At 43.6% G+C, this 8990-nt stretch overlaps 2 long non-coding RNA genes across 2 annotated transcripts in view; one reads left to right on the top strand and one right to left on the bottom strand.

Annotated features, from left to right (window-relative positions):
- The window catches only part of LOC139588924 (uncharacterized), a 46154-nt gene extending 40169 nt beyond the window's left edge, over positions 1–5985 (top strand). Inside the window, exon 2 of the long non-coding RNA XR_011678860.1 lies at positions 1357–5985. This is a non-coding gene — a long non-coding RNA (uncharacterized lncRNA). The remainder of the gene's footprint in view (positions 1–1356) is intronic.
- The window catches only part of LOC139588925 (uncharacterized), an 81014-nt gene extending 73230 nt beyond the window's left edge, over positions 1–7784 (bottom strand). Inside the window, exons 1-2 of the long non-coding RNA XR_011678861.1 lie at positions 7725–7784; positions 121–204 (exon numbers count right to left, since the gene is read on the bottom strand). This is a non-coding gene — a long non-coding RNA (uncharacterized lncRNA). The remainder of the gene's footprint in view (positions 1–120; positions 205–7724) is intronic.
- Positions 7785–8990: the final 1206 nt, after the last annotated feature.

Genomic DNA, 8990 nt, shown 5'->3' on the forward strand with positions numbered 1-8990 from the left:
GAGTTTTTACTGAAGAGAATAGAAATCATAAATACTGCAGATACTTTCATGCACAAGAAAAACTTGATGCTCTAGGACACATTTTGAAATAAAATTATTGCATAAAGTTTTAAAACTTACCTAACAGCAACTTCCTCACCATGGAAAACATCTGTACATGATGATGATGCATACAGAACTGTGATTCAGTATTAGTGTAATTTCCTGTAACAGACAGCCAAATTTTAGGACTCTGCATAGAAGACAAACATCTTCTGCTGACTCACCCTCATCTTGCTCCATATTCAGGTGTTACAGTATCTTTGGTCAGTATCACCTTTGGGTTAATACACATCTGTCCTGCTTTTATTCCCTTCTATGGAATGAGTTTAGACACAACTTTAGTGAGATGTGAAAACAGGTGAAATTTCCACCTGCTGTTTTACATCCTTTTTCCTATGCAGGAAAGTCTGGGGTCTGGGTTGGGTTGGGTGGTTTTTGGGCTTTTTTTACAGTTTGAGCTGTAAAAACATCACAGATAGACTCATGGGTGGGTATACATCCCATATATATTGCTGTAAGAACAGGTGGGAATAGCTGTGGGGACTCATAAGTTTTAGTGTTCCAGTGTTGGTGCCAGAAAATTACATGCTGCTTTTCCCCAGTCCATTTTAAACAGGAAGAGCTGCCAGAAGCTTACCCACTGTTTTCACATAAGTAGTATATGATCTGAGAGGTGGGGGTTTTGGGGCATCACATCCATTCACTCACATCTCTGAGAGACAACCAAAGCCATTTGGTTTAACCTGGAGAGAGAGGCTGTTCAGAACTCACTGGGTAAGGAGCTGCTGCTCCAGTAACAGACATGAGTCCCTTCTCTGCAGATACACATTTGCTGGAGCCTGATGGATGGATCTGTTCATTTCTTGCTGGTGAATGCAAGGGCAGTGCATAAATGCTGTGTGAGACTACACAGTAGCACTGGTGGTGGGCAGACAGTAAAGTATAGGATTACCTGATGTCTTACCCTCTTGAGAAACTAGGATCACTAAAATGGGAAAACAGTTACTTCAACCTACAAGAGAATTGGCATAGAGAAGAATTGTGAGATTGTTTATATTTCAAACAGAAGCAAAAGGGACCTCAGACATCTCTGCTATTTCTGCCTATCCCCTTTTTCTGCACTAAGTATAGGAGCATGCTGTCCTTCTGGCTTACAATGAAATTTCCTCTCAAGTGAAGCATTTCAATCCATGGTGGTGCCAGGGAACAGAATGTCTTGTGGAAGCAAAGTGTCATCCCAAGTGAAAAAGGTATTGGGTTTGGGGACGGGTGCTTCTACTGTTGCTGATGTGTCTTGGTGATTGAAATTTCCAGGGAGTGGAGCAGATCAGCTTGCTGGGGGAGCATGTGCCATCCTCTACTGTGCTGTTCTACAGGCAGAGAGGCTGGGAGAACTGCCTTAGAGCTACACTCAGCGACTTGCTTTGTTCCTAGAAAGAAGAACACCTCACCAAGGAAGGATACAAGAGTTTTTGGAAGGATCCTGTAGCAATCCATGGACTGAGATAATGCATGCTATAAGCACGGGGTGAGGAGAGAGGAAATGCAAGATGCTGTTGAGTCCTGGCCTAAGAGAGGAAGAGTGTGTAGCAATATTAAATTCAGTTTGTCTCTGTGTGTAATGCTCTCTGTTGTGCTAGATAACTTCAAGAATTACAGACTGCCCTTATGAATAAACAAATCAGAGGACTGCTGCAGGCACACTGAGAGCACAAGATGTGTATGAGATGTTATATAGTAAGTAATGGGATGTTGTCTTCATGATATTGTGGCCACATGCTTTGCATGGAGCACTTAGACATTTACTATATGTAAATCCATTAGGAAAGACAATCATTCCCTCATACTGACTTTCTCCAAGCCAGTGCATTGAAAATAGGCTGTTTCCTGCTCCAGACATTCCTTTAGAGATGACAGGAACTCCCCCACCACAGCCTTAGTACAGGAACAATTTATGTTAATGCTTTCTTTTTGCTAAGAATTTTGCACTTTGGACTTTGTTGATGTACTGCTGCCATCTTAACACAGATCCCAATGTGATCTTGAATTTAGGGAATGGAAAATCCTGATAAACATCCGGGCTGCTGTGAATGCAAAGGACAAAGCCTTTGTAGTAAAATGTCTCTGACATACGCCCATGAGAAGTGTTTGATGTGCTGTAAAAGACATCTGTCTGAAAAAAAATTGTTTTTCCTCTTTGGCTTTGTTGAGCAGACTGTAGAAGTAAATGACACAAAGTAACCCTTCTTTTCCTCTCCTACTGCCCCTCTCTTTGTTTGATCTTGCAGTGATGTGATAATGGTGAGTCTGTAACTTGAAAGTAATTTCTGTAAAGACTTATACCGTGAACAGAGGGGTTTTTTATTTTCTGCCGCTAAAGGGAGATCAAAGTATGATCTAGAGATTAGACCTGTTTTGAGAGAGAAAACTGAGTGGCCTATTTCTACCTCTGTCACTGAATTGCTGCATCAAACTGAGCAAGTTACTTAACTTCTCTGTGCCCTGGACCTTTGCTGTGTACTGAAGCATTCAGCTCTTTCGCTAATAACAAACATTTTATATGGCTTAATCATAAATGATTGCCTGTGTGCTAATTAGCCACAGTCAGTGCAAAGTTTATTACACTTGTTTTCAACCTTTACACCAATTTAGGGAACGTGATGGCTGGTTTTGATTTCATTTTGGTCACAGCTTGCAGGAAGGAAAGGAAGAAAGCACTGAGATCCACAGAGGAGCTGGAGGCAATGACACAGACTGCAGGCTGATGGGAATTTCTGGGCTCAGGGCTGTACTTTACAAAAGATGCTGGGATCAGAGAAGCATTATTACAGTGCTTTATATTGGTCTGGATGAGTTTAAACAACCAGCTGAGCTACTAGCAGCAATGTACACAGTGCCGACCAACCTTCCAAATAAGTCCTGTGTCTCACACTGACTGTACTTGACTTTTGGTCACCAGGTTTTTTCTGTTGCTCAACCCAGTTCAAATAACACTAGCTGAGGTATGCTGACCTCCTCTTACAGCTGTAGTTTGGAGGTAGTGCTTGCTGGTGAGCTCAGACCAGCAAATGAATAAGTCAGGTCTGCAGTCTGCCAGTGTGCTTGCATCTGCACGAATGCACAATCTGCTGAAAAGCACTCAACTGCCCAAGCCCTTCAAATACCAGGGTAAAGCTGTGTCAACAGTTGTCTCCCTGACAACCTTCTGAGCACTCTTACACGTGGAAGAAATCAGTCAAAATTAGTCTATAAGGAAAAAAAAAACTTGTGGAAATCCCTCTGCTTTAGGCAAGGCTGCAGTTTTACCATTTGCAAAAAGAGAAAGATGTCAGGAGTGTCCCACTCTGTGGCAAGACTGGAAGTCTAATCTGTAAGTACATGCAAAGGCAGTGTGATTAAATCAGAGGTACAGCAGCAATACAATACTATTCTGTGCACAAGAGCAGCCTCACATCAGTTCTGCATTTTGTGCATGGGCAAACTAAGAGAAGAGGGTCCATGATTCAAAATGTCTGCACTCCGCGTCCCTGGAGAATCAGTAGGAGTTGAAGAAAGCTTCCAAATATTTTATGTGTATGTGAGGGAAACAAGAAAGCTGCCTTCTCCCAAGGTATCAACAGGGAAACTGAGGAATAAAGGGATTAAAAAGTTCTGTGCATGGTAACACATGTTTGGATTTGTTTGTTTATTTTTTGTTTTTTTCTTTTTAATTTTCTTTTGATGCATCTGAGAAAGCAGTAAATTCCCCGAATTTCCCAGTATGACGCGGCAAAGCAAACCCCATGAATCCCTGCAGCAGTTGCAACAGAAACTTCATGCCCTCTGTCCTTTGTCCTTCTAAGGGGAAATGTTGGGTGGCATACAACATTTAAAAGTTAATGATAGGCTAGCCAGTAAAAGTGAAGACTTGCAGCTTTGGATTGCAGTGGAGAAACAGGAGGGCAGCCTGTTCATACCAAATGCCTGAGAGTACCTTATTCACGGGAAGCACTGGCAGACTATAAAGTACTCTGTTAATTATTGTTGACATTGCATAGAGAGCTTCATGCTGTTCTTTCTCTGCCTGCTTTGACTTAATTTGTTTGAGAAAGTACTTTTTCTGTGCTGCAGATTATGTAAATTCATATACTCTACTGCACTGACAGATGTGTCTTTGTTTTAGAAGAAGCCATTATTTTTTTCAGTGCTGAATGTGAATGGAGCATTTCACACTGGTGACTTCCAAAAATATTTATAAAGTGAAGCTGAGCAGCTCAAAATATTTTGCCCTCCTACACTGACATTCACAAGCCTTTATAGCAGCATTATCAAAAGCATTTGCAGTGGAACGTGCATGAGTTGGCCACAAAGACTGGGTTAGTCAACAAATCACTGAAGGCACACATTTTAGTCAGCTCTACCCCACACAGTGTACAGCAGAATCCAGTTGCAACTGTAACTAACAGGGCAATTATTCTATATTGTGGGTCAAGGCTATCTTGTAATGATCCCTTTCTCTTGTAACTCCTGCATATCTGAGGAAACAGGATGAAGAAATAGAAAGTGAGTAAAATTCTCCTTTCTTCCTCTTTCAGCTGGTAAAATGTGGTTTGACTGTGCATTGACTACCTCAGGCAGTGCTCATTCTGAGGGCTGATATCTGGCTGTGAGGGGTGGCATTGTTTGCCTTCCATATTTACATTCCAATTCCACCAACCATTGCCTAGGTGTTCTCCAGCTCACTCTCCCACTCTCTGATTCTTCCTGAACATGCTGCTAAGAAACAAAGCATGCTGCAGCCACCTGGGCAGAGAAAAACGCTCCCAGTGAGTAAGAAAATGCATCACACTTCCTCTTAGATTTCACTATAAATTAAAATGACCTCTCTGCCAGTTGATTGTAATGACTTCCATAGTCGTCAATACTGTATTGAAACCAGGGCTTCCCACACATTTCTTCCCACTAGGACTTATCCAAGAGAGCTACACCAGCAATCTGTGCCCTCCAGCTGCAGGTAGAAGAGCTGTCTGGCTAACTTCATTAGTATGGACATGATAACTGACACACAATGATTTCAATGATAAGACTGGGCGTGCTCCATGTCGATTCTCAGCTTTGTACATTTCCAGCTTTGAAGTTTTAAATATATCATGAATAGCAGTGAGTCCAAGGAATCCTACTTATAAATCCACTAAACAATATTAGCTCCATTAGCTTTGGTCAGCCCCTCCCTGTCCCCAGGAGTGGGGGCTATGCACCATGCTTAAACATTCTGATTATCCTCAGGAGGCAAATGGATAGAAAAGACATTTTAAACAGGGGAAGTCTCCCCACCTGAATTGTTACAGCGGGAGAGGGAATATTTGTCATACACTACCCTGTCTACCTAAACACAAGTTTGCATTGATGAAAAAATAGTGGAAAGTTTTACTCAGCAATGAACAGGGACTCCAACTAATCCCCCCTTCTTCATTATTTAGGAGATATCTCACTAGTATGTACCAAATGATTTCACACTGCATAGGACGCCATTTCCCTTCAATGGCCATAGAAGTTTCTTTCCTCATAATCCTTGCATTGTTTGGACACAATCTTTTTTCGAACACTTGCATTTTTGCATTGCTAGATATTAATTTTTTAATTCCTGACGAATGTGTGACCCTTTGGTTGTCTATATGCAGTATTAATTCTGTGACATTTAAGCATGGCTAAATGAAAAGTGTCTCAGCTGAAGATCATTTCTAGTGGGTTTTTTTTTTGGTAAGAAGACAGTTATTTTGGTTTTCTTGCTGCATTTTGGAGGCGTATGCATTAAAATTACTTCTAAAACCTTGAAACAGGAAAGAATAGCACACTTTAAAGCATGTGCTGCCATGTATTTGCTACCCTCTTGCTTATAGCTTGCAGCAGGTGAAAAAGCAGTGACTAAGAATGCAATAAAGTCTGGAGAACAGTAACAGCAAACACATGTGGTCTTTTGTATTCTTTTGTATCCTGTGAAGTATTAATTTCCTTTAGTGAATTTGTAGCTTAATTAAAAAAGCCCAAACAAAATCAAAACAACAAACAAGCTGAATTTTCCCCTTTGCTCAGCAAAAAGTAAGAGAATACTAATAATTTTGATTAAAATATTACTGAAGAAGCTATGACTCTAATACTTGTGGCCTTGTTTTGAACAGAACAGAGTTTGCTTCTAATGCTACCATGCCAAGGAAAGAGGAAATTGATACGACAGACCATTTCAGACTATATGAAGAACTGGGTTATAGCATGAGGGTTGACAGGGATGTTCTTCTAACATGAGGTAGCCCTCCAGATGGAAGCTGATGTGTGTCTGTGCAGGATGCATGTGTTTTCGATGGCCAAGCCATGACTGTGAAGTAGGCTTCCTTTCCCCTGGGACCTTATCTCAGATTACACCAGCTCCTACTGCAAGTGAAGAACACCTTTCTTTGACCTTGACATTACTGGAATAAATGTTTAGAGGCATGTAAAACCTCAAAACAAACACTCCTCTCCTTGGGGAGCAGATAAGTGAACAAACACGTGACAGATGATAGTGACTTACTTAATGCGTGACCGACGTATATTCTGCTCTCACTGGAGTTGTAAGTGGCCACAAAAGAAAAACAGGTCATGCTACTGGTGTGCCTGGTGTATTAGTGAGCAGGTCCGTAGGCGTATGCCTTGACAAAGAAGAAGTGTTTGAAGATACTGGATTTCCCAAGGAAGCCCTGAACATGATGCAGAAGTCTTGCTAGAGCTTTTGAGTTTTGTAAAAATTCAGTTTCAAAATTCACCTCCCACCCAAAAAGTACAAATGGGTTTTTGCAACCAACTCATAAAATCTTCCCATTGCAACATGGTGACTCTGTCTTGAGAAAGACTTTTTTGGAAAACTTTACTTTGGGATTGCGTGCTGATAGGTGTACAGTCCTTATGTGAACCACCTTTTATCAAGAACAGCCTCGCCACTGCCCCTTATCAGGTGGAGACAACAGATGCCCAGCAGCAGCTACAGGTTTGTACTGCTCCCTGAGATGTCCAACTGCATGGAGAGACAGGAGAAACAGAAACTGGTCAGACTGGTTCTGGAGGCCATGTTAGGGGCTCCGCGATGCTGGGTCTTGCTCAGGCAGGCTATGAAGCCCGGTGCGACAGGGTGGCTTCCACTGGAAAGAGCCCTGCGCTCCCATTTTTTAATCTTCTCTCACTCACATTTTTGTCCTAATTCCTTCTCCCCCTTTTATAGCATTTTGTGTGAAAGAATACACTGGCAATGCTGAGTACTGCTTTGGAGAGAGGCCCCGGTTAAACTGGCTCCAGATGTGCTTGAACTGGCCTGGCTGTGTGCTCCCAAGAGCAGAGCCTGCCTCCTGGGCTGGGAGCAGGCACCCATGTGCCAGGCGATGCACGTGGCTGGCTGCCACAGTTACTAACCTAGTATTAACTGCATTAATTGTGGACATAAACAGTGTTTAGTGCCAAGCATGTCACAAGCTGATTATAAAAGCTGTGGTGTAGGCAGAGTTTCAAATTATGCTTCACTTTTAATTTCCAGCGCCCTTCCCCTCCCGTCCTATCCCTCCCCTCCCCCTCTTTCCCCCTCCCCCTCCGAAATTCCTTGAATGTGTCTGTGTATTTACCAAAATACGAATGTGTGCCGAGCGGCAGAGCTATCGCGTTGTAAATACTATGAGTACCTGCTAATGGCCGGGAGCAAGCTGCAGGCGCCTGGAGCTAGGGCGGGAGCGCCGGCAGACCCCGGCAAGGGAGAGCCCCCTGCCCCTCCTGCCCCCCCGACCCGACCCGACCCGTCCCGTTCCGTCCCGTTCCGTCCCGTTCCGTCCCGTTCCGCTCTGCCGCTGGGCGCAGCTGACCTACTTTCGCTGCCTTTCTCCCCGCAGTGCCCCGAGCCCTCCCGCGCACGGCGTTTAACCCTTGGGAGCGCAGCGGGCGCGGCTCCCGGCGCTGCCGGCCCTGGAGCCGGGAGCGGGCCCGCGGGGATGCGGCGGCGCTCGGCTCCTCGGGCTGGGCTCCCGATCAGCCTTTGCCCGCAGCACCACCCACCGGGCAGCGTGCGGACACGGACCGGGCTGAACCAGCGCTTCTGCCCGCTCGCCTCTTGCCCTGAGCTTCCCCGGGACCGGTGTCCAGTCCACTCGGCTCCCCGTGATTCGCCACTGTTTCTCCCATTAACGAACCTTTAACAAAACAAATAAAACTGTAATGAAATACGAAGTACCTAGAATTCACAGAAATGGCGCTGTTTGCATTTCTGTACAATGCAGCCCCACCTTCCTGGAAGGGACAGGACATCAAAGCGTTTTGGAGAGGCTCTGCCCTTTGTGGCTCATGCTCTGGCACCTGGTGTGGGAAAAGCTGTATGATTATGGTGACAAAACACGTCTGACACAGCATACGCTGAATACTGGCTTGGTGTGAAGAGCACATTGTAAGTGCTTTGTATTTGATGTGCTTAATGTGGTCATATAGTGCTCAGTATGATATTCAGCTGATTAATTGTAACTCACTTTTGGATTGCGCTTTGCCTCCCTGTGTTTTTGCTAAAACAGTGAGTTGTCTTTTGTTCTTTTTAGAAGAATATTAGAGGAAAAGCTCTTTAGCTGCACAAAAGTCTGGAAAGGGAGAAGATAGTACTTTCACATTTGTAAGTATAATACTCTTTCTAGAAAGGCCAGAAGTAAAATGTTGTGAAATAAAAACATTGCATTGGGTGCACACCTTTTAACATGTAAAAATTTTTGTGTGCATTGAAAAGTATCTCCTGGGCTTTAGTAAAGATTATTAGACGACTATGGAACTTGTCAGCAAAGTGTTTCCTCAAGTATGTAAACTCCACTGAGTATACAAACAAATTGCATTCAAGTACATGAAGATAACAGCATGGTCACCTTATCCGAAAAAGCTGAGGTTTCTGTGGTGCAGCTGGTGAAACTTGGAACAAA

Source organism: Agelaius tricolor, unplaced genomic scaffold (genome assembly GCF_023055355.1).
Source record: "Agelaius tricolor isolate 1412-34295 unplaced genomic scaffold, bAgeTri1.0.p SCAF_4, whole genome shotgun sequence".
NCBI classification, from domain to species: Eukaryota; Metazoa; Chordata; class Aves; order Passeriformes; family Icteridae; genus Agelaius; species Agelaius tricolor.